Genomic DNA, 26,748 nt, shown 5'->3' with positions numbered 1-26,748 from the left:
AGAACAGCAATCCCCAAGTTAGATCTGGAGGTAGCAATACTTTTAAGACCAACTCTTTTTAGAATCAGGCTTGACCTTTTCTTTCACTCTTCCTCCTATCCCACCCTCTGTGAGTGATTTAAAAAGAGAAAAGGCCAAAGCCCATTTGGGCCTATATGTAGATTTTTTTCCCTCCAACATTTGCCAAATACTTTCAATTTCTATTATTCTTAAGACTTAAGCATAGTAAAATTGTTAGGCTATTTTCAAGTCTTATCTTAAGCAGGTTTTGATGGTGAAAAGGAAAAGATTTCTAAGTTGTAAGTTGAGAAGCTGTTGTTGCAAAACACAAATCATGTCTCCATCTCCAAACTTGCTAAGTAATATCAGAGGATTGTTTTTAAAAAAGACTTAGGCAGTGTATATTTGTCATAGACAAAACTGTAAGTGTGTTTCAAAACCAATTGTGATTTGAGTATGAGTGGTTCTTCAAGGTTGGTACCAATGAGACTGAAGTTTGGGAATCAGTTGCTTCTCATCCCTCTTTCGGCTCACTATGGTCACAACCATTTTTCATGAGGGATGGGTTAGGAAAACTGAAGTGTTTTATTATAAGGAAGGATCCTGCAATTTAAGGAGCAGTTCAGTAAAAACCCCTGCTTATTGTAGTGGCCAGAGTGGTTTAAGATGGAGTAGGAATTAAACCACACAATATTATTGAGGAAGTAAGCCGTTTAGCCCTGATCAGAAAATAGGCCAAAAGGCAAATTTTAAGTTCTCTGGGAAGGCATTCATTTTCTCATGTCTCTTTCTGGGGGTTAGCTAGAGAACCTAGCTAGAACCCAGCTAAGGAGCTTATATACAATAGGCACTCAAACATACTTGTAGAATGAATGAATAAATTTAAAAAATTAACAATAACCTCTTCTCTTATATACCAGTTTCCAAGTCAAGTAAGTGTCTTTCAGTCAAGATCTTTTTTGTTTTCTGTCTAGGAATTAGCACAATGCCTTGAAATAGACACTCATTCAATGAAGTTTCACTCCATTTCTTGTTTTTTTTTTTTTTTAACTGCATCTCCAAGACAATTTCTTTTTTACCAGATCTATTTCATTTAGCATCACCTTCTTCAATGCTTGTATGAATAACTGAAAAGCTTTTTTATTCCTTCTCTACAAAACATGCCAAAGAGAAAGTGATCTGTTTAATCATTCCATCTCAGTATCTTAATATCACAGCTACTTTAGTTTTTCCAACTAATGAAAGAATTGCAATCTCCTATTAAATTTGTTCTTGTGTGTCCTCCATGTACTAGTGAAATTAAAGTATATTTTGGTCTACGTCTTGTAAATCTCTTCATTCTCCTCAGCACTTAAGAACAGTACTTCATTCAAGTGAATAATTTACAAAATATGGAAAATCTAGGAAGAATCTTTTTTATTGTCTTCCTGATTCCATGCCATAATAATCTTGATTGTCATCTTACCCATTTAACTATAATAAAAACAGAATATTAATGAATTAAAGGACAAACTCTGAGGCCTTTTATTAATCTTCTGGCTTCAATCTAGGTCAATGAGCACATGACATTGATACTTTCTAGAGCCAAGAAATATATCTTCATTTTACATTGAAAGAACCATATTGTTTTTCTATTTTTCAAATTTCCAAGGCAAGTCAATAGGTTTTCTGGACCAGACTTCACCAAGAAAATAGGAACAAGAATTCAAGGAACAGGAATAGGATCTAGGGAACGGGAACTCAAATATTTACTTAAAACTCAAAGATGTTTTTGGATCTTCAGTTATAATCTTTGATCTATCTAAAGCCCTTTAGACTAGGTCCATTTCATATCTCTTATGCTCAGGACCTAGAATGATATATTTTACATAAAAGATGCTGTTCATCAAATTAATCTAAAAGCCAACCTGAACCATTTTTTACTCTTTCAATTTCTCTATGCCAGGCCAGAGTGGATTGAATTCACCTCCATCTTCAGCATTCAGCATTTAAAAGACCAATGGAGAATGACAACATCTTGCTCTTTAAACAAAGAAACAAAAAAATTCCATTCCTTTAGTCAAGCCAGGGAGCAAGTGGCCTTCTGGTCTGGATTTTATCTTTCCACCTAGCTCAGCATTCAGCATACTGCCTTGCACAATTTCATTCTGCCCATGTTTTTATCATCAAATAAGCTGAGCAATGGTTAAGTAATTTTTATTCTGGATTCCCACTCATGTTATTTACAGCATCTGATAAGGAGAGTCATTTTTATATCCTAGAGCATACACAGTTTTGAGCTTTATAGATAGAAAGTAATCAGTAACCATTCATTAAGCCAACAGTTAATTCTTTAGATCTGTATAGAACAGTAAGCTTTGTAAAATTTATACAGATCTCTGTTACAGGTTCAACAATAATGGCAATGAATTTTTGCATCCCTAGTTGCTATCTCTTGGAATAAGAGAGAGTAAGTAATCAATGTTCATTCAGCAGATATGGCTTATATATGTATGCCAGTTTAAGACCTACAAATTGATTTTATATATTACCTTCTGCTGCCCAGAACACAGTAAAGATGGATTATCTTCTTATCTCTTATGCTTATCAAGGAGACTGGCACATAATTATCATCCAGGCTTGCATTCATCAGACATTTAGTCCTTTATGTATCATATTTGAAGTGTTCAGTAATTAACAATCCTTGCTCAAATTTTTTCTGACTTTTTTCATGGTATAATAGCTATGATACAATTTTGCAAGCCTAGTATTAGGCATACCAACTGAGGAAATCAATAGTTACACTTATATGGTACTCTTAGAGTTCACAAAATACTAACGTATGTATTGCCTATTCTCAACTGTAGGCACAATAAAATGATAAATTTGTGTGTCTCTTTAGTGCCTATAACAGTGAGTTCACATAGTAGGCAACTAATATTAATGACCCATTCATTTACCAAGTATTTAAACTCTCAGTTTGTATACTGAGAATTTTATATTGCCTTTCTCATAGTGGGTCAAACACACAATGAGAACCTGTGGCTCAGATGGTAAAGAATCTGCCTGCAGTGCAGGAGACCTGAGTTCAGTTTCTGGGTCAAGAATATCCCCTGGAGAAGGGAATGACAACCCACTTCAGTTTTCTTGTGTGGAGAAATCCACAGAGAGAGGAGTCTGGTGGGTTACAGTCCATGGGGTCGCAAGAGTCAGACATGATTGAACGACTAACACACACAAACAAATGTCTGTCTCAACCTAAGTTTTGTTCACAGAGAAAACACCTAATGTTTTATATTTATGTAGCATTTTATAGTTAGAAAGCTCAATTTCATTCATTACATTTTCCTATTACCTTGGGAAATATACTGGTAATAATTTAGTTCAACATCACCAGTAAAGTCTTTATTGATTAAAATAAGTAATATCTAATTCTTTATATATAAGTAGTATAGGACATAAACATCCCTCTTATCACTTGGGAGCATTGTCTTGGATTTCACAGTACCTGAAACAATAGCTGGCATATATAAGGAAATTAATACTTATTCATTCATTCATAAACATATAGCCCATTGGTATTTATACAGTGCTTTAGTACAAAGCACTTTAAAATGTACGGCCTATCTAAAATTTTTAATTATTCTATAATAAGAATATTCTTTTCCTTTGACATCTGTAGTGCCCAGGATGTTATCTGGCACATTATAAGTAATCACAATAGCTTAAATCCCTTGTGTTTGCAGTATGCTTTATAGTTTAAGGGTTTGGAAGCCTGGCATGCTGCAGTTCATGGGGTCACAAAGCGTCAGACACGACTTAGCGACTGAATAATGTTTTCTTTTCTGTGACTTGGAATACTACATCTGTACTCAGAATCACCAGAGCCACAGAAACACAATGGCCACAAATACATGAATTACTCATTTATCATAGACTTAATTCCTAATATCTGTACAGTATTACATACTTTTGAGAAAGCCCTTTATTCACGCTTTTGTTCTTTGTATATACAGTGCCTAGAAATGTATATACCATGTAATCAATGTTCATTCATCAACTCTGAAAATTGTGACAAGCTTTTAAAGTGCATAATAGTTTATAAGTCACATTCATATATTTTTCTTCATATCACCTGGATATGACCATAAGTAATCATTGCATCCTTAATGCATACAGGGACAGGCACAAAGAAAGAAATTAATATTATTCAGCACACAGTCCCTGGCAATTACACCAGGGGTGATAAACTGTGGCCCACAGACCATATTCACTTTAAAAATAAAAAAAAGCAGAGAGAGACCATATGGCTTGCAAAGTATAAAATAATTGCCATCTGATCCTTTACAAAAAGGGTGTGATAACCCTTGATTTACATAATGCTTCACAACTGACAACGCATTTTCAAATGTTAGCTGTGCATGAGTGCCAATACATTATTAATGAGAAAGTCTTGCTTTTTTTCTGTGTTTTACAGTGCTTTCATATATATTATCACTAAAATTATCTTTCCTTATGGTAAGAGGAAAAAAATCAATGAAAGGATTAAACCTGCTAAATATTCCCAGATTTTCTCACCTTTAAGCCTAGAGGTAGGTATTAAACCGAGGGATAAAACTTATGCAGCTTACCACATTATTAGGCCACTACTATGAGCAGGGAGTTCATGCTCCTTCCTTGGGGTCTCACTATGTGTTAGGCCCAATCCTCCTTCATAACCAACAGTAAGAATCCCAAACCTCAGGTATCCTGCTCACCCAAGCTCAAATAAGTAAGATGTTGCTGGCTGGCACTTCTCAGCAAACTGGCACATCTGTGTATTTCTTGTCTAATTCTTCTCATTGGCCTGTGGAGCATCTCTTCACATTTTCTCTAGATAGCTTGGCACTTTCTTTCCCCTCAATAACTGAACCTGATACTTTCCTTCTCTCATCAGCCTAGAGCTTCTGAGGAAAGAGGGGACTGAAATATAATGTCAGCTATGTGTCCCTCTCAAGTGGAGAGGAGGTGAAGAGAAATGGAAGTTTAAAACTTCAAAAACTTAATAAATGGTTCAAAACTGTAATAAAAACAGGCCAAAGCATAATATTACTGATCTAAAGATACGTTTTTTTTTTTTAAAGGTAACATCAAAAAGGACATCTCAAAAGAAGTAGATATAAATGGAGACATGAGAAGGAAGGGAGAACTGAAAATGTCCAAGAGTAGGGAAAAGAGCAATAGAAACAGCTGGGGTTTAAGAGTCTCATCTTGGAATTTCCTTTGGTCCTGGGGCTTCTTTCTTTCCTGGTATCTCTGTCACGAACCTCCAGTTTCCCATCTAATTTAGTCTTGAAATATCTGTCTCTCTTGGGCCTTCTGTCTTATATAGATAGGTTTGAGTCCTGGGTCTGTGTGTGTGCTAGGGCACTTCCATCTTTCGGGTCACAGGTCTTCAAGACAAGGTTTTTTAATCCCATCATAGGTCTTTGGCCTTCTGTCTCACGGAGACTTGAGTCTTCTATCCAACTCCAGTCTAGACCCTTGGCCTTCTGTTGGTTTTGGATCATCTCACAGGGCGGCCTGGCATAACGAACAGCTCTGCAATGCTTATTTTGATAGCTGACACTCTGCACCTACTGGAAGGGGTTAGGAGGCGCCTTTACAAACACACAAAAGAGCACACACACAAACACGCATGAAAAAATATGCCAGGAGAGAGAATTGCATGAAATCAAAGAGGGGGAGACACAGACTCAAGAAATACTCAAAAGTGAATAGAAAGGCAAAAGGAGAGAAGAACCAAGAGAACAGAGATGAATGCTGAAATTGAAAATCACAAAGAACAAAGAGACACTGGGGCACACAAAGCATGAGGAAAAAAAGAGAAAATAGCCCAAGAAAGGCACAAAGAATATGTAGAAAAGAGAAATATGCAAGATAAAGAGTAGAAACAGCAGAAGGGTAGCCAGTATCAGAAAAGGTGAAATGTCAAGCCAACAAGGGGAACGGGTGACAGAGTTCACAAAGAGAAAAAGAAGAGAGGCAGGCATAGCAAGAAATGAGCAAAAGGCACACATAACTCAAGAGGCTCACAGAGAACGGTAAAAGAAGAGCTAGATCTAGCAGAGCAAGGAGAATCAGTAACAAAATGAAGAAAACTAGAGAGAGACATTTAAGACAAGACACAAACCACTCCTGGGTACAAAAAAGTAAATGAGACAAAGATATACAGAGAAGAAACTAGCAAGAGAATCATGGAAATGGGTAAGACATACTTTAGACAAGAAAGACCAAAGACATTCAAAGAAGAAACAGACAAACAAACAAATACACACTTATGAGTTTAAAAGATAAGCAAAGGCAGACATGGAAGAGGGTAAGAAATAGAAGAGACAAACTACAGTGATGAGCATGACAGGCACAAGAAGCATCACAAAGAGAAGAAAACAAAAAAGTGCATTAATAATTGCAATAATCTGTTATTAGTGTCAATATTATTTATATTACTACTAACAATAATAATTATAATAACAACAATTACCACCAACACAGATACTCTTCTACTTACAAACTTTTACTTTGGGAATTTTTTACATAGAATCAAACCACACCAACTCTGTGCTACTAGATGGTATCAGTGGTCACTTGTATTGTGTCAGTTGAACTTATGAAACTTCTTAGGTTACCTTTTACCTATCATGTACTAGGCAGTGTACTAAGCACTTTACATACATGATTTCATTTTAGCTTCACAAATAGACAAGTCTAATCAGACTCTAAATTGCCAAAAGGTTGTTCACGTGATGAGTGGCAGTTTACATTAATCTCACATCTCATCTCACCTCCTATCTCATATTATCTCATGTGCCTCAACATTCTGCTACAACTTTCCCAAGAGTTCCCGGAGAGCCAAATAAGTTGCCACACATAAGTGAACATTATACATAGTAAAGGGCCTTTAGAGAGCGCCTAGTTAGTTCTCCCATTTTATATCTTCACTTTTCCCCATTCCTTTATAAAATCGTCATACTTTTGATGATTATAATGGCTGCTTCAGGGACTAGGTTTTCTTTAATATTATATCCGAACTGCAGATTCGCTCACAAGAGTGAGAGGCCAGCCTTTCAGCAAAAAACAAAAACGTTTTTGGCTTAAGTTTCTATGTGTTTAGGCCTCTAAGTGTGGCAAATGATCTATGTAGAAAAGATAAACAGACAAGGTGAAACTAAATTACCCTATGACACAACTGGTACACAGACTATATTATCTTTTGAGTTGCTTTAGTGAAACCAACTGTTAATATAGGTTACTGATCATCCTCCCATCTCACATTCAGCACCTCTTCCACCATGGATCACTATACATCATCCCACACAAACCTCCATCAAACAGACATTAGCTCTAAATTAATGCTCATAGGATTACACCAACAACAACTTACTTCATTCTGCTATTCTAAAATGCTAGCATTGCAGGCATGTTGATCTTCCTTGGTGTGTTCACATTTCTTGCTCTTTGCACTACTTCAGGGAAAGATAATGATTTGGCAAATATGAAGGGAACAACCAGGAGCTACAAAAGAAAACAAGAAAGAAACCATGTAAATGCCATGAAGAAGTATTAACTGAGTACTGTGCTAGAGTTACAGGAAGACCCAAATTAATGAGCTATAGAAACTGTCTCTACAGAACTTAGAAAAGTATAAAGTTGACACTTTTAGGTCCTTAGAGATAAAACTAATATAACTGCCTCATTCAACAGAATAGGAAACTATGGCATAAACAGGAAAATGTCTTGCCTAATAACACTTGGGGAAAACCACTAGACCATTCAGGTATGACCTAAATCAAATCCCTTATGATTATACAGTGGAAGTTAGAAATAGATTTAAGGGACTAGTTCTGATAGAAAGAGTGCCTGATGAACTATGGATGGAGATTCATGACACTGTACAGGAGACAGGGATCAAGACCATCCCCAAGAAAAAGAAATGCAAAAAAGCAAAATGGCTGAGGAGGCCTTACAAATAGCTGTGAAAAAAAGCAAAGTGAAAAGCAAAGGAGAAAAGGAAAGATATACCCATTTGAATGCAGAGTTCCAAAGAATAGCAAGGAGAGATAAGAAAGCCTTCCTCAGCGATCAATGCAAAGAAATAGAGGAAAGCAATAGAATAGGAAAGACTAGAGATCTCTTCAAGAAAATTAGAGATACCAAGGGAACATTTCATGCAAAGATGGGCTCAACAAAGGACAGAAATGGTATGGAGCTAACAGAAGCAGAAGATATTGAGAAGAGGTGGCAAGAATACACAGAAGAACTGTACAAAAAAGAGCTTCATGACCCAGATAATCACGATGGTGTGATCACTCACCTAGAGCCAGACATCCTGGAATGTGAAGTCAAGTGGGCCTTAGGAAGTATCACTACAAACAAAGCTAGTGGAGGTGATGGAATTCCAGCTGAGCTATTTCAAATCCTAAAAGATGATGCTGCTAAAGTGCTGCACTCAATAGGCCAGCAAATTTGGAAAACTCAGCAGTGGCCACAGGACTGGAAAAGGTCAGTTTTCATTCCAAGCCCAAAGAAAGGCAATGCCAAAGAATACTCAAACTACCGCACAATTGCACTCATCTCACACGCTAGTAAAGTAATGCTCAAAATTCTCCAAGCCAGGCTTCGGCAATATGTGAACTGTGAACTTCCAGATGTTCAAGCTGGTTTTAGAAAAGGCAGAGGAACCAGAGATCAAATTGCCAACATCCGCTGGATCATCAAAAGCAAGAGAGTTCCAGAAAACATCTATTTCTGTTTTATTGACTATGCCAAAGCCTTTGACTGTGTGGATCACAATAAACTGTGGAAAATTTGAAAGAGATGGGAATACCAGACCACCTGATCTGCCTCTTGAGAAACCTGTATGCAGGTCAGAAGCACTGGTTCCAAATAGGAAAAGGAGTACGTCAAGGCTGTATATTGTCACCCTGTTTATTTAACTTATATGCAGACAGACACTGGGTTAGATGAAGCACAAGCTGGAATCAAGATTGCCAGGAGAAATATCAATAACCTCAGATATGCAGATGCTCACCACCCTTATGGCAGAAAGTGAAGAAGAACTAAAGAGCCTCTTGATGAAAGTGAAAGAGGAGAGTGAAAAAGTTGGCTTAAAGCTCAACATTCAGAAAACTAAGATCATGGTTCCATCACTTCATGGCAGATAGATGGGGAAACAATGGAAACAGTGGCTGACTTTATTTTTCTGGGCTCCAAAATCACTGCAGCTGGTGACTGCAGCCATGAAGTTAAAAGACACTTACTCCTTGGAAGGAAAGTTATATTTCCTACTTAGACAGCATATTAAAAAGTAGAGACATTACTTTGTCAACAAAGGTGCCTCTAGTCAAGGCTATGGTTTTTCCAGTAGTCAGGTATGGATGTGAGAGTTAGACTACAAAGAAAGCTGAGCACCAAAGAATTGATCCTTTTGAACTGTGGTGTTGGATAAGACTCTTGAGAGTCCCTTGGACTGCAAGGAGATCCAACCAGTCCATCCTAAAGGAAATCAGTCCTGGTTGTTCATTGGAAAGACTGATGTTGAAGCTGAAACTCCAATACTTAGGCCACCTGATGCAAAGAGCTGACTCATTTGAAAAGACCCTGATGTTGGGAAAGATTGAAGGCAGGAGGAGAAGGGAATGACAGAGGATGAGATGCTTAAATGGCATCACCGACTCAATGGACATGAGTTTCGGTAAACTCTGGGAGTTGGTGATGGACAGGGAGGCCTGGCGTGCTGCAGTTTATGGGGTCGCAAAGAGTCAGACATGACTGAGCGACTGAAGTGAACTGAATAACACTTGGTGAGGCACTGGAAACATCATCCATCACAGCCTTATTCCTTTAATTGGATAGTAATCTTTACAAAGCCTATACAATCAGGACTTTCTGCACTGAACAGTTACCTCTACCTCTCAACCTGTATCCCCCTAATCATCCTCTCTCATCACTGACCTAAAGTACACAGTGTGCTAGTTCTTTAGATGCAGTCTGATGATAGACAACTTTGTGCCTCCCATTCATAGTTGTGAAGCTTCTGTCAATTAGCAGGCAGAGCATAAAAAGATAAATCTCTATTTTATCTTCTCAAACAGCTTGTTTTTTGTTTTGTCCCACAGCTTTCCCAAGGCATCTTGAAGTATGTAAATGATTGGCAAAATTCTCCAACAAGGCCTCAAGGGAGACTTTGGGAATCAGAGGGTCCAGAATGATGATTGGCCCATGATCAGTGTCACAGATGTGTCAGTCATCATCCATGTTCTCCTAAAACTTAGCTGTAAGCCTCTACCACATACTTCAGTCCCATCCTAAACACCCTAACTAATGCAGCCTGCTATTTTCTTCACATCATCGTTTTAACCCATGTCACACTCAGTTACTTCCCAGGGTAATTAGGAGGCAGTTTTTTTTTTTTTACCAAAGCAGATATAGATGATAATGACTAAAACAATCTAAATGGAAAGCTAAGTGCAATGTATACTGAAAAACAAGAAATTAAAGACTAATTATTATGCTTTTAGGGACAGTTTACCCACCTCTGGATGTGTGGTGGTTGTCTTGAGGCTTCACCTTCTTAACTGGGCCCAGGAAAGAATCTTGGTATAACCTCCTGGCCTAGAGTTGTTGCTCAGTGGTAGTGAATCTTTCCCCTGGAGGATCCTCATGCCCCATCTCCACCTAGGAATCGTCAAAGGGAATGGGTCACTAACACTGTAAAGCAACAGGCCTATTCTTTTGAGGTAGATCTGGAAAAGAGATAAAAGAAAAATAAATTATTGAAATTCAGTACACTGGGAAAGTCTGTCCCAATGAGTAACTAGGGGTTAAATTAAACCATGTCTACCCTTTTCTTCAGATTAAGGACTGGAGATTTAGAACTGTGTAGAGCTTTATATTCTATTAATAGCTACCAGCTTGCTACTGCTGCTAAGTCGCTTCAGTAGTGTCCAACTCTGTGAGACCCCATAGACGGCAGCCCACCAGGCTCCCCCGTCCCTGGGATTCTCCAGGCAAGAACACTGGAGTGGGTGCCATTTCTTTCTCTAATGCATGAAAGTGAAAAGTGAAAGTGAAGTCGCTCAGTCGTATCCAACTCCTAGCGACCCCATGGACTGCAGCCCACCAGGCTCCTCCATCCATGGGATTTTCCAGGCAAGAATACTGGAGTGGGGTGCCATCACATTCTCCAAGCTACCAGCCTAGCAACATGCAAATTCCTCTATTCATTCAAGCTGCATTCCCTGTACTTCCCCTCATTTTCTAGAGCAACTTAGAGCTGAATAATTACCCAAATTCCCATATTTTGTTTTAGTCACCAGTCTCTACTGATGAATAATCCTCTAGAGCAGTGGTCCCTAACTTTTTTGGCACCAGGACCAGTTTCATGGAAGACAATTTTCCCATGGACCAGGGTTGGGGAAATGATTTTGGGATGATTCAAGTGCATTACATTTGTTGTGCACTTTATTTCCATTATTATTACATCAGCTCTACCTCAGATCACCAGGCATTAGATCCTGGAGGTTGGGGACCCTGCTTGAGAGCGTGGGTTTTTAATGTCCTTGTGTCCTCAAAAAATACAGGTCAAGAAATTAAGGGATTGAAAATAACAAAAGGAAGAGCTAGCTTTCTCTATCAGGAGAGCCATCAAGCCACTTGAGAAGAATTCCAATGTGGTCTGACCATATGAATTCTGTAAGACGTTGCCTCAGGCTTCTTTTATAAAGTACTATTGTAAGAATTGAGTGATCCATCTCAACAAAAGTACGTCTCTCTCACCTAGTTTTGTAGCACTCCCTTCTTTTATTAATAATTTGTATATTAAGCAGTAAGATGTTGGAGCATTGCCAAGGTAAACAGAATTGTTTTCTCCTCAATCTACATGGTACAGTTCTTGAATAGCTTATATAAATGAGGTACCACCAAAGTACCAGGATATTCAAAAAATCAAGAATGGCTACAGGCACATAAAACCTCAGTTATTATAACAACTAAGCAAATCTATGCAAAAGGAAAAACAAGGATCCAATAATGTAGCTTACACAGGCCCTTGGATCTCTATTATTCTACTCTTATACTCAAAAAGAAAAAATGTATAGAAATTGATGAAAATTGGCTCATGTTCTGTTTTTAAAAGAGAGCTATAGGAAGTTAAAGCCTTTAAAGCCAAAGACAGAATTCACCCAATAAGCTCCTTACATTACCTTTTTCTCCAGGGAAACTGCAAGCCATCCTATTAGATTGGTTGGAGCTTATCCAGATTCTCAAAAGGAAAGACCTGCTGAATATGAAGCTTCTTAAAGTTGCTTGCAGTCCTCAGGTCTGATATGCTTGGAATGTCCTTGAGAAGAAAGAAAGGGCAAGGCTCAATATAATATTCATGGTGAGATTTGACAGAAAACAACAGAATTCTTTACAGCAATTATCCTTCAATTAAAAAAACAATTTTTTTTAAATGCTGAGAAAACCTCAACAATAAAAAAAAAAAAAAGAAAAAACCACTAAGAAGCATTAACCTGAAACATTAGATATAGGTATCTCCTGTCTCTCATCTCTAGCTTGTTGTCTCCCTAAGGTCCTGTAATGGTCAGCACTGGCAGTATCACAGAAGAACCAAGCAAGTATAGAAAAAAGAGCTAAATTAAAGTATGAGTCAAACCAACAGCCACTTTAAGGGCTGTCTAAGTTTGTGGCCTAAAGGTGCTAAAAATACTTCAAGATGCAAAGCAGCAGAGGAATTGCTACTGCTGCCTGGAAGTACAATTGCCTTGATCATTTTTAATAATTGGTTACCTGCCCTTACTCTAGGATAGGAGGTCACTGAAGAAGGTCTAAGTCAGGTTTGCAATCTTGAAAGTATTTTTTATGTTATGGTATAGTGTGGAAAGAACCAGGTATGGCTTCCAGATCCCTGATCAAGAATTACCACATTATAAGGATCTTTATGTCAACATCAAACAAATCCTAGACACTTACTCCTTGGAAGGAAAGTTACGACCAACCTAGACAGCATATTAAAAAGCAGAGACATTACTTTGCTGACAAAGGTCCGTCTAGTCAAGGCTATGGTTTTTCCAGTAGTCAGGTATGGATGTGAGAGTTGGACTATAAAGAAAGCTGAGCACTGAAGAATTGATGCTTTTGAACTGTGGTGTTGGAGAAGACTCTTGAGAGTCCCTTGGACTGCAAGGAGATTCAACCAGTCCATCCTAAAGGAGATCAGTCCGGGGAGTTCATTGGAAGGACTGATGTTGAAGCTGAAACTCCAATACTTTGGCCATCTGATGTGAAGAGCTGACTCATTGGAAAAGACCCTGATGCTGGGAAAGATTGAGGGCATGAGAAGAAGGGGTTGACAGAGGATGAGATGGTTGGATGGCATCACCAACTCAATGGACATGAGTTTGGGTAGGCTCCGGGAGTTGGTGATGGACAGGGAGGCCTGGCGTGCTGCGGTTCATGGGGTCGCAAAAAGTCGGACACGACTGAGCGACTGAACTGAACTGAACTGATCACTTTGCTTAGTAACAGTGTTTTCCCCCACTCTTCTTCCTCTATGAACCACAGAATTTCCCCCAAATTTTATGATACTCATCAAATTGCCCAACACCATAATAATTTGTTCACTTCTGTATCCACCATGAGATAGCAGATTCCTGGACAGGAATTCTGTCTCTGATTTTACTATTTATTCCAGTGTCTGGTCTACTGAAGGATTACCTTGAGTTTGAAGATGCCGACATTCCCAGAGCATCCCTTTCTACAAGTGCTAGAGATTTTATTTCAAGCAATGAACTGAAATACAACTCCAAGATTCACCTTTGGATGCTGTCCAGTGCAGGCTTCACTCCACCTAAACTTGATCCATCCTTCCTCTTGAGTGGGGGGGAACCAGCTCAGAATTCATCCCTTTAAGACAAATTCCAATAAATAGTTATAGCTGTATATTAACATCGAATGATAACTCGATTAACTACAATAAATGATCTCATAAGCACAGACCAGTGTTTCTCAAATTGGGGTGATAAGAACCCTGGGGGTTTGTGGATATATTTTCACGATCTCCAAGTTCTATATAAATTATTTAAAATGTTATATAAAATATTATATTTTTGATAAAGCTATTTTGAAATTGGAAACCATGTTTACATTTCAAATAACTTAAGTCAGTGTTACTCAAAACATTTACTCTTTAGGATCTCAAAAAACTTGTTTCTTTAAAAGGTGCTGCATCCTGACAAATTACTTCAGTTTGAGAAACAAGAAGGCTCAGGACTATTCATATATTACCTCCAGTCAGTCAGACAAATATCTTTAGGCACTGGCTGGGGGAAACAAGCTGTGAGGAAATACGGATATTAATTAAAATGGGCAGTGAGAGAAGCCCAGCTCATTAATATAATTCTTCTTGCTCTTGCTGGGATACATGAACATGAACAAAAAAAAGTTTTTAAATTTGATGTTAATATTTTTTCAGTTGGATCTTTGTTCTTTTTATACCAGAGAGGCTAATCTTTTTAGCTCACAAAAGTATTTGTTGAAAAAAGTGAAAGGGAAGAGGGGAAGGTCATGGTCTTATAAAACATATTTCTCTATTGCCCTCTTGCCAAACAGGATCCACAAATATCTCAGACTAAAAAGACACTGCTACTCTCATCTGTTCTTGGGCAGGAGAGAATAAAAACCGTACAAAGTTCTAACATATCAGATTTATACTCCCAATCCCTAGAGCCTGAAAAACTCAAGCTTAAAACAATCAACAATTTGCCAGCCTGGATATAGCCAAACACAATGGCCAGGGGTTATTTCTAATCACTTTCCGTGCATTCAAAAAAGGTAAAAACCAAATGACATTAAAATAAACATTATACTACCCAGGTGGCTGTAATAGTAATCATGTCCTGGACCAAAGACGAAAGTTAGCCCACCTCCTTAAGTTCACCCTATCAACTTCACACCCTTGTGTGATCATTTTTTAAAACTCTATAACATAATTCACACAAGACAGTACTTGATTATTATGTTCTACAGTTATTTCAAGTGTGATTATATTAGTTTTTTTAACAATATAACCATATTGAGGATGAGATTATATAGGACTACAGCATTTCTATCCCTCACTTCAATATAGCCTAGCATACGGCCAGATACACAATATTAATTTTGTAATTTTATTAACTCATATGGTGATATATAAATTACAGATGAGGTAGAAACATGGAAGGACCCTCCAATTTTTGTGTGGGTAGCATCTAAGAGAAAGAAAATGGAACAGGGAAAAGATTACTTAATAGCTACAAAGTAGTACTTACAGTATTCTAAAGAGCCAGAGACTCTTCTTACAGCTGTCCAAGGAGCTAGTAGTGCAAACTGCACCCTGAGCTGGGCCGATCTTTTGACATCCTTCTCAGACAACAGTATCCTTTTTCAGTGATTACAAAGAACTGCTGTGGTGATAATTAGTTACTTGCTTCAGCAGTTCCATATTAAATACTTCTCTGCCAAACACCTTGTACACTAGAGACTGAGATATTATTCATTTGTATTCATTTTCACTGTTGAAATTTATATCCAAAAGACTGATTAGACCTTGGCTTATTTTTCTTTTCATATAAAATGGGGAAACTGGTTCCATCGTTTCTAAGTCCTCACTTGAGTGTGGTGCTTTAGGTAACTTTAAAATAGCAGAATTAAACAGGGTACGTAAAATGTAATAGATTAATCAAACAAAGTGATCTATGGTTTTCAAAAGCACCTCAGCATGTTCTCTCATTTTATCCTTTTACAGCAATCTTCTTGAAATAAGTACGGACTAGTTGGAGCTCCAGATGAAGAAATTTAACGATTAGGAAGTTTAGATAGTTTTTCCTAGAAGTGAATACTGGTAAAGCTCAAACAAGGAGTGGTTTGAAAATGGTGGTAGAGCCCAAAGATACTGGTCTTAAGAGTTCCACTCTAGAACCCCTTTGGTAATATACTAAAATATCAAAGTCACAGTGGTCTATCCACAGACTCACCACCCTTAGTAAAATGAGAGACACTGGTCATCAGGTACATGATATAAATGGGTTTACCAATTTCAAAATTTCAATGACCAGGTTATCAATTCCACCCTGCAATCCAGATGTCTTTCTTAAAAAATAAAAAAAAATAAAAAATAAATAAACTTTTTGGTTGTATCCTGGTAATTGGCACTATACAATGGCAATATACAAGAGGAAAGGAGAGACATAGCCAGGCAATCTGCTTTGAAAGGAAGAATGCACAGATAGTGCTAACCTTCCTTCTTGGGAAGTCAATTTTCAAATGATTATTTATAATGAAAACCCCAAATAAAGGGTAGCAATCCAGTTCCTTTGGGTCTGACTTGCCTTGAGCATTTTGCCTAGTAAAGCACTAACAGAGGGGATCAGGGATGGTTCTGTTCCCAGAATATGACAATAATCAGAACTGGGATCATTAACAAATGCAGGAAAAGGAGTAAGGTCCAGTCACCTAGTTCTGGCCTGCTTTTGTAGTCCATACTGCACAAATATAACATCAAAATGGTAGGGAGATCTTGGGCTGATGGGCTTAAAAATGGGACAATCAGTACTGTGTTAACAACACAGAAGGGGCTGTGGGTGGTCAGCACTATTCAGAAGTAATGCAAAGAAGGAAGTGGAAGAGTCCGTGATGGGTGGGACCAAGGAAAGTGCAACAGGGAATTATAGAAATTCAAAGTGGGCAGAACAATGACATCTGGGACTGTTAACATTGTAAATTCAAGAGAAAAGAGTTGCTCAGTCAACATTTCCCGGCAACAATGCAAAAGGGGCAGGGCAGGGGTGGGAGGGGTGAGGGAGCATAATCCTATCTGGATAGATGGACACCTGGAATTGTGAACATTAAAAATCCATAAGAAGGGTCCAAGGGCAGGCAAGGGGTTTGTAGAGGGAAGATAAGGGCAAGGCCATGATTACTTGGAATTTGATACACTGGAGCCAACGCAAAAGGAGTGGGAATGTGGGTCGCCCTTTGATGGACAAGTTCACAGCACAGTGCAGTGTTTATAGTTTAATATACCATGAGAATTTGGAGCTGGGAGTGCTTGCCTAACAAGACCAGGGAGGAAAAACCCATTGCCAACTGCCATTGTGCTCATCAGCAGTCCCAGTGAAAGTTTTGTGTCATCAGCAGCCCATGCAGTAATGCAAAGGGGGTATGAGGGAATGATGTCCTACTCTAATAGAAGGGTGTATAGGTAACTGCAAATATTCACACCCAGAGTCAAAAAAAGAAGCCTTAAGTCAGCAGTCATGATCCATAGTGAGGGTACAGGGATCCTACCTAAAGATCATACGTTTGATATATTATTGGTGCATATTAATTGTCCAAGAGCTGAGGTCATGATAGCTGGCTGAGGGAGTATTACCAAAGTACACTGATAAAGACAAGAATTTCTATTACGTATATTAACAGTAAGGGATCTTGGTGGGGAAACAGTATCCCCTGCACTATTACAAAGGAGATACAATAGTCCTAGAAGTAATAGGGTTATGGGAAAGTGCAACTCTGCACATTAATTGTCCAAATGGAAAGGTCCTAGCAATGGGCAAACTTACGGACGGCATAGGAAGTGAGGGGGAGGGTCCTTGTCTAGTGCACAAGAATGCACATCCACAAGCTAAGGAAAGGGAGGGCAACAGGATAAGACGAACTAAGTTGCAATTATGTAAATTAATGTTGAAGGGACATGGTGTGGTCAATTAAAATCATATACCTTGTATAAATATAAGAATCTTAAAGGGAGTATGAAGCCCCTATAATGTAATTGTCATTACACATATTTGAGAAAGGGGCCTTAAGTGGGCAGTATCCCATGCAGTAAAGCAAAGAGGATGAAAAGAGTCAGGGAGACAAGTTAACTCAGAAGACCATAGACAATTGTAATTACACATAGTCACAGTCCCATAACAAGGGCTTTAAGGTGGTAAGTTAACCTGTGCTTCAATAAGTGAAAGGGCCCTGATTTAAAAAGCACAGCTGTGGACAACTGAGAATGTGTACAAGACAACTAAGATGGTGCACATTAACGGCAATAGTGTGTAAGATCTTGAATAGTAGGCAGCTCCTGCTAAAATGTAAATAGAATGGGGAGGGTCCTTACCTGAGGTACAGGTACGGGAGCAAATGTAAGTACATACATGAACAGTCCAAGACAGTGAATCTTAGCTAGTCAGAAGCCCCTGCCGTAATGTAAATGGGGCAAGGATAGGGGATCCTAGTCTAACATAAGGGAGCATGGACTATTGAAATTATGCACATTTAAACTGTACAGAAGCAGCAGCCAGTTGATTAGGACCCCTGATGCAAAGAAGGTGGAATGGGATGGGTTCCTAGTGTAATTCTGCACATTAACTGCCCAAAATAAAAACTAGTCAGTAGTCCCTGTTTTAATACTAAAAATTCAATATATTAGTTTGTCATGAGGGCACATGCACATTGAGTCCCAAGAGAAAGAGTTTGGGTCACTAACATCCCCTGATATAATGCAAAAAGGGAGGGATATTAATTTAAAGAGAAGGGCCTTAAACACTGGAATTTTGCATGTAAATACTCCCAGAGAAAAAGTAATGGAGGTAATTAATATATATTTTTATAAAACAGAATACAAGGGACTGAAGTGAAAGAATATATTCCTGGTGAATTGTCACGGTTCACTTTATTCTAGTACAAAGGTCTTGAGTAAAGGACATCCATCACTGAATACAAGGGAAATGAGTGGAGTCTTTATACACTGCAGAGGAAGAGGAACAAATGCAACTGCACATTAAAAAGCACAAAAAGAGGGGCCTTAGTGTTCAGGACCCTAAGGTGTAATGTGAGAGGATAAGATGCACCACAATAGTCAGTACCTTCTGTGGTAAGCAAAGGAAGTAGAGAGGGAATGCAAACTAGGCTAACAGAAGGGACCATAGCTACAGTTAAGCACCCTTCCATGTAACGCAAAGGAAGTGGAAGTAGGAGGGAACAGGATCCTAGATATCAGAAGGGAACACAGCAGCAATTATCACTTTGACAGTCCCAAATGCCTTCACAGATAATGTAAAGGAAGTCCTGGGATCCTAAACTAACAAAGGGACCACATCTGCATTTAGACACATTCATAGGTTCCAAGTACCTTCTGTGGTAATATAAACAAAATTGTGGAGAGCATGGACTCCAGACTAAGAGAAGGGACCACAGTTGCAATTAAGCAGTTCTACAGTCCCAGTATACTCCCAGGTAATGTTAAGAGTTAGAGCGCATGGGATCCTAGGTTAACAAAATGGACCACAGTCGCATTTAAGCACCTTTCTGTCCCAAATACCAACAAGTAACACAAGTGAGTAGAGAGGGGTGAGATCCTAGGACTGTAGCTGCATTTAAGCACATTAACAGTCCCTTGTACCCTCTTTTATAATGCAAATTAAGTAGAAGAGCATGGGAATCTAGACCAATGAACGAAATTGGATAAGCAAGTACAGTCCCATTAACAGTCCCAAGTACCCCCTGCAGTGATAAAAAGGCAGTTAGGTGGGAAAGGACTTTGAATTTAACATAAGGGACTTCACCTGCATTTAAACACATTGAGATTCCCTGGTGGCTCAGATGGTCAAGAGTCTGCCTGTAATGCAGGAGACCGGGTTTGATCCCTGAGTCAGGAAGATCCCCTGGAGAAGGAAATGGCAACCAAGTCCAGTACTCTTGCCTGGAAAACCCCATGGATGGAGGAGCCTGGCCAACTACAGTCCATGGGTCGCAAAGAGTCGGACACAACTGAGCGACTTCACTTTCAAACACAATGAAAGTCCCTTATCGCCTCTAGGATGATGCAAATGGAGTCAGGTGGGAATGGGATCCCAGGTTAATGTAAGGGCCTGTAGCTGCATTTAAGCAAGTTAACAGTCCCTTGTACCCTCTTTTATAATGCAAATTGAGTAGGAGGGCATGGGAATCTAGATCAACAGATGAGACTGTATAGGCAAGTAAAGGCATTAACAGTCCTTAAGTACCCTCTGCAGTCATGAAAAGGAAGTTAGGTGGGAATAGGATCCTAGGTTAACATAAGGGACTACAGCTGCATTTAAGCACATTAAAAGTCCCTTGTACAGTCATGGTAATGTAAATCTAGTAGGAGAGAATGAGATCCTAGACTAAGAGAGACTGTAAATGCAATAAAGCTCACTATCAGTCTCAATTACCATCTGCAGTCCTGAAAAAGGGAGTTATGCAGGAATGAATTTCGATGTTAAGGCACTACACCTGCATTTAAACACATTAACAGTCCCTTGTAGCCTCTCTGACAAGTGAGTTAGGTGGGGATGGGATCCTAGGTAACATAAAGGACTGCAAGCAGCACTTAAGCACATTAGCAGTCCCTTGTATCCCCTTCGGTAATGTAGAGGGAATTAAAGGGGGAGAGGGAATCTTAGACTAAAGCATGGGACTGTAACTGCCTTTATGTACAATAACAGTCCCTTGTACACTTTGGGGTAATGCAAATGGAGTAGGAAGGATGGGGATCTAGACTAAAAGAAGGGACAGTAGTGCAATTAAGCCCATAAAAAGTCCCATGTATACTCTGAAGTAATACAAAGGAAGTTAGGTAGAAATAGGATCCTGATTATCATAAGGGACTATAGTTCCATTTAAGTACATTAACCATCCCTTCTATCCTCTCTGATAATGCAAATCAAGAAGGAAGAGAATGGATCCTAGATGAGATAAAGGAATGTAGCTGCAGTGAATCACATTAACAGTTCCAAGTATCCTCTGCAATCATGCAAAGGGACTTAGTTGGGGGTGGGATCCTAGGTTAACATAAGGGACTGTAATTGCATTTAAAAGCATTAGCAGGCACTTGTACAGTCACTGGTAATGCAAAGGGAGTTAGGTGGGAATAGGATCCTGGGTTTTAAAAAGGAGGGGGAGGGAAAAGAACTGTACGGGCACATTAACAGTCCATAGTATCCTCCGTGGTAATGTAAATCTTTAGGAGATGGGAATCTAAACAAAGGAAAGGAACAATGGTAGTTCATTAACAAGTTCTATGTAGGCTCTGCAGTACTTAAAAGGAAGATATTAATAGTTGGTAATGGGATCCTAGGTTACCATAAGGGATGTAGTGGTATTTAAGGCCATGAACAGCCCCAAGCATCCTCTGCAAGCCTGCAAAGAGCCTTAGCTGAGGATAAGATCCTAGGTTAATATAAGGGACTGTAGCAGCATTTTAGCACATTAACAGTCCATTATACCCTCTTTGGTAATGCAAATCAAGGATGGCCTGGGAATCTAGACTAACAGAAGGAAGGGCAGTGCAAATAAGCCCATTAACAAGTCCATGTAGGCTCTACATTAATGAAAACAGAGTTAGATGGGAATAGGATCTTAGATTAACATAAGAAACTGCTGTTTGCATTTAATCATGTTTAACAGTCCCTTGTCGGAGAAGGCAATGGCACCCCACTCCAGTACTCTTGCCTAGAGAATCTCATGGATGGAGGAGCCTGGTGGGCTGCAGTCCATGGGGTCGCTAGGAGTCGGACATGACTGAGCGGCTTAGCAGCAGCAGCAGCAGCAATAGTCCCTTGTACAATTTGTGAAGAAAGCTGAGTGCCTTAGAATTGATGCTCTTGAACTGTGGTGTTGGAGAAGACTCTTGAGAGTCCCTTGGACTGCAAGGAGATCCAACCAGTCCATCCTAAAGGAGATCAGTCCTGGGTGTTCGTTGGAAGGACTGATGCTGAAACTCCAATACTTTGGCCACCTCATGTGAAGAGCTGACTCATTGGAAAAGACCCTGATGCTGGGAGGGATTAGGGGCGGGAGGAGAAGGGGATGACAGAGGATGAGATGGCTGGATGGCATCACCAACTCGATGGACATGAGTTTGCGTGAACTCCAGGAGTTGGTGATGGACAGGGAGGCCTGGCATGCTGTGATTCATGGGGTCGCAAAGAATCAGACACGACTGAGCGACTCAACTGAACTAAAATGAACTGTACAATTTGTGGTACTGCAAATCGTGTGAGAGGGCATAAGAATGTACAGTAACAGAAGGGAATGCAGCTGCAATATACCTCATTAACAGTCCCAAATACCCTCTGTAGGCAGGAAAGGGAGTTAGGTAGAAATGAGATCTTAGGTTACGTGAGGGACAGTAGGTCCTTTTAAGCATATTAACAGTCCATTGTACTCACTGTGGTAAGGCAAATCAAGTATGAGGGCATGGGAATCGGGACTAACAGAAGGGACTATAGCTCTAATGGAGCCCATGAACTATCCCAAGTACCCTCTACAATCATATCAGGGGGTGAGGTGGGAACAGGATTTTAGATAAATGTAAGATTCTGTAGCTCCATTTAAGCACATTAACAGTTTCTTGTAGCATCTTCAGTAATGCAAATTAAGTAAAAGTAACAAATTTCAAAATAACAGAGGGGACTGTGGCCCATTAACAGTTTCTTGTACAGTCAGTAGTAATACAAATCATGTAGGAGTGGATGGGAATCTAGACTAACAGAAGGAACTGTAACTGTAATAAAGCCCATTAACAGTCCCAAGAACTTTCTGCAGTCATTAAAAGGGAGTTGGGTGGGAATAGGGTCCGAGGTAAACATAAGGGACTATAGTTGCTTTTAAGCACAGTACCAGTCCCTTCTACTTTCTGTGGTAGTGCAAGGGAGTCACTTACTGTTGGGGAATGGGGTCATAGGTAAACATAACAGACTGGATGGATTTAAGCACAGTAACAGTCTCTTGTGCACTCTGGGGTAATGCAAATTGAGTAGGAGAGATGGGATTCTAGACTTAACAAAAAGGACAGCAGTGCATTTAAGCCCATTAACAAGTCCCTGTAGGCTCTGCAATAATGAAAATGGAGTTAGGTGGGAATGGGATCCTAGATTAATATAGAGGACTGTAGCTGGATTTAAGCACATTAACAGTCCCAGTTACTTTATGTGGTAATACAAATCCAGTAAGAACGAAAACGATTCTAGATTAACAAAAGGGACTGTGGCTGCAGTAAAGCTCATTAACAGTTCCAAGTACCCTCTGCAGTCATTAAAAGGGAGTTAGGTGGGCATAGGGTCCTAGGTAACATAAGGGACTGTGGCTGCAGTAAAGCACATTAACAGTCCCTTATACCTTCTTTTATAATGCAAATTAGTCAGAGAGCATGGGAAAGTAGACCAACAGATGAGACTGTATAGACAGGTAAGTGCATTACCAGTCCCAAATATCCTCTGCACAGTCATGAAAAGGTAGTTAGCTGGGGACAGAATCCTAGATTAACATAAGACTGTAGCTGCTTTTAAGCACATTAACAGTCTATGAACACTCTGTGTTAATGCAAATCATGTAGGAGTGGATGGAAATCTAGACTAACAGAAGGAACTGTTAGGGACTTTTAAGCACAGTATCAGTCCCAAGTAATCTACGGTCATGAAAAGGGAGTTAGGTGGGGGATGGGATCCTAGGTCATTGCTTTTAGGCACTTTAACAGTCCCCTTATATCTCCCTTGGTAGTGCAAATTGAGTAGGAGGGCATGGGAATCTCAACTAACAGAAGGGACAGTAGCTCTAATTGAGACCATTAACTATTCCAAGCAACCTCCGAAGTCATGCAACAAGATTTAAATGGGAATGGGATCATAGGTAAACCTAAGAGACTGTAGATACATTTAAGCATGTTAACAGTCTTTACACTCCAGGATAATACAAATCAAGTAGGAGGGATAGGCTTCTAGACTAAGAAGCGACAGCAGTGCAATTAAGCATTTTGACAAGTCCAATATAGGCTCTGGAGAAGGCAATGGCACCCCACTCCAGTACTCTTGCCTGGAAAATCCCATGGGCGGAGGAGCCTTGTAGGCTGCAGTCCATGGGGTCGAGAAGAGTCGGACACGACTGAGCGACTTCATTTCACTTTTCACTTTCATGCATTGGAGAAGGAAATGGCAACCCACTCCAGTGTTCTTGCCTGGAAAATCCCAGGGACGGGGGAGCCTGGTGGGCTGCCGTCTATGGGGTTGCACAGAGTCAGACACAACTGAAGTGACAGCAGCAGCAGCAGCATATAGGCTCTCCATTAATGAAAAAGAAGTCAGGTGGGAATGGAATCCTAGGTTAACATAAGGGACTGTAGCTGCATTTAAGCACCATATCAGTCCCTTGTATCCTCTTTCACAATGCAAATTGAGTAGCAGGGCATGGGAATCTAGATCAACAGATGAGACTATATAGGCAGGTAAATGCATTAACAGCCCCAAGTAACCTCTGCAGTCATGAAAAGGGAGTTAGATAGGAATGGGATCCTAGATTAATAGAAAAGACTACAGCTGGATTTAAGCACATTAACAGTTGTAGTTACTTAATGTGGTAAAACAAATCCAGTAAGAATGAAAATGATTCTAGATTAACAAAAGGGACTGTGGCTGCAATAAAGCACATTAACAGTTCCAAGTACCCTCTGCAGTAAAAAAGGGAGTTAGGTGGGAATAGGGTCCTGGGTAAACAAAAAATTGTAGCTGCTTTTAAACCCAGTACCAGTCCTTTTACCTTCTGTGGTAGTGCAAGGGAGTCAGGTGGGAATGGGGGTATAGGTAAACATAGACTGTGGATGCATTTAAGCACAGTAACAACCTCTTCAAACACTCTGTGATAATGTCAATCCACTAGGAGGGATGGGCTCCTAGAATAATAGAAGGAATGGCAGTGCAATTAAGTACACTGACAAGTCCCGTATAGGCTCTGCAGTAATGAAAAGAGAGTCAGGTGGGAATGAGATCTAGGTTAACTTAAGGGACTATAGCTACATTTAAGCACATAAACAGTCCCTTGTATGCTTTTAAAATGCAGATTTACTAGGAGGGCATGGAAATCTAAACTAACAGGAGACTGTATAGGCAAGAAGTGCATTAACAGTCCCAAACACCTTCTGCAGTGGTAAAAAGGGAATTAAGTAGGAATGGGATCCAAGGTTAATATAAGGGACTGGATCTGCACTTAAGTACACTGAAAGTCCCTGGGAGCCTCTGGGATACTGCAAAGGGAATTAGATGGGAATGGGATCCCACCTTACTAAAAGGGACTGTAGCTGCATTTAAGCACTATAACAGTCCTTTATACCCTCTTTTATGATGTAAATTGAGTAGCACAGCATGGGAATCTAGACCAACAGATGAGACTGTATAAGCAGATAAGTGCAATAACAGTCCCAAGTACCCTCTGAAGTCATGAAAACTAGTTAGATGGAGACAGAATCTTAGGTTAACATAAAGGACTGTAGCTCCATTTAAGCCATTAGCAATCCCAGTTCCTCTATGTAGTAATACAAATCCAGCAAGAAGGAAACTGTTTCTAGATTAACAGAAGGAACTGTGCTGCCGTTAAGCCCATTACTAGTCTCAAGTAACTTCTGCAGCCATTAAAAGGGAGTTGTGTGGGATAGGGTCCTAGGTAAACATAAGGGACTGTAGTTGCTTTTAAGCACAGTACCAGTACCTTTTACTTTCTGTGGTAGTGCAAGGGAGTCACTGACTGTTGGGAATGGGGTCATAGGCAAATAACAGACTGTGGATGCATTTATGCACAGTAACAGGCTCTTGTACAGTCTGGGGTAATGCAAACTGAGTAGGAGAGATGGGATTCTAGACTAACAGAATGGACAGCAGTGTAAGTAAACCTATTAATAAGTCCCTGTAGGCTCTGCAGTAATAAAAAGGGAGTCAGGTGGGAATGGGATCCTAGGTTAACATAAGGGACTGTAGAGGCATTTAAGCACATTAGCAATCCCAGTTACTCTATGTGGCACTACAAATCCAGTAAGAAAGAAATTGACTCTAGGTTAATAGAAGGGACAGTAGCTCCAGTTAAGCCCATCAATAGTCCCAAGTACATTCTGCACTCATTAAAAGGGAGCTGGGTGGGATAGGCTCCTAGGCAAACATAAGGGACTGCAGTTGTTTTTAAGCACAGTACCAGTCTCTTCCACTTTCTGTGGTAGTGCAAAGGAGTCACTATTGGGAATGGGGTCATAGGTAAACATAACGGACAGGATGGATTTAAGCACAGTAACAATCTCTTGTACACTCTGGGGAAATTGAGTAGGAGAGATGGGATTCTAGACTTAACAAAAGGACAAGAGTGCATTTAAGCCCATTAACAAGTCCTTGTAGGCTCTTCAGTAATACAAAGGGAGTTAGGTGGGGATGGGATCCTAGATTAATAGAAAGGACTGTAGCTAGATTTAAGCACATTAACAGTCCCAGTTACTTTATGTGGTAATACAAATCCAGTAAGAACGAAAATGATTCTAGATTAACAAAAGGGACTGTGGCTGCAGTAAAGCACATTAACAGTCCCTTATACCCTCTTTTATAATGCAAATTAGTAGAAGATCATGGGAAAGTAGGCCAACAGATGAGACTGTATAGGCAGGTAAGTGCATTACCAGTCCCAAATACCCTCTGCAGTCGTGAAACAGTTAGCTGGGGATAGAATCCTGTATTAATATAAGAGATTGTAGCTGCTTTTAAGCACATTAACAGTCCTATGTATCCAGTGTTAATACAAACCATTTAGAGAAAATGAAACCTAGATTAACAGAAGGAACTAGCTGCTTTAGGAAAGGCATTGGCAGTCCCTCCAGTACCCTCTTTGAAAATCCATGGATGGAGGAGCCTGGTAGGCTGCAGTCCAACA

General features: G+C 39.6%; 1 long non-coding RNA gene across 2 annotated transcripts; it reads right to left on the bottom strand.

Annotated features, from left to right (window-relative positions):
* Positions 1-1,124: 1,124 nt before the first annotated feature.
* LOC106701374 (uncharacterized) lies at positions 1,125-26,622 on the bottom strand. 2 transcript variants are annotated; one of them, XR_011463273.1, is made up of 6 exons: positions 15,330-26,622; positions 13,837-13,926; positions 12,222-12,358; positions 10,554-10,763; positions 7,403-7,533; positions 1,125-6,358 (listed from the first exon to the last, which is right to left on the bottom strand). It is a non-coding gene; the product is annotated as an uncharacterized lncRNA (long non-coding RNA). The 2 variants fall into 2 exon arrangements; XR_001351830.2 differs by having other exon boundaries at positions 10,554-10,695.
* Between the last annotated feature and the right edge of the window lie 126 nt (positions 26,623-26,748).

This window comes from Bos mutus, chromosome X (genome assembly GCF_027580195.1).
Source record: "Bos mutus isolate GX-2022 chromosome X, NWIPB_WYAK_1.1, whole genome shotgun sequence".
Lineage (NCBI taxonomy): Eukaryota > Metazoa > Chordata > Mammalia > Artiodactyla > Bovidae > Bos > Bos mutus.
The sequence above is the reverse complement of the archived record's forward strand: the minus strand, read 5'-3'. Positions and strand labels throughout refer to the sequence as shown.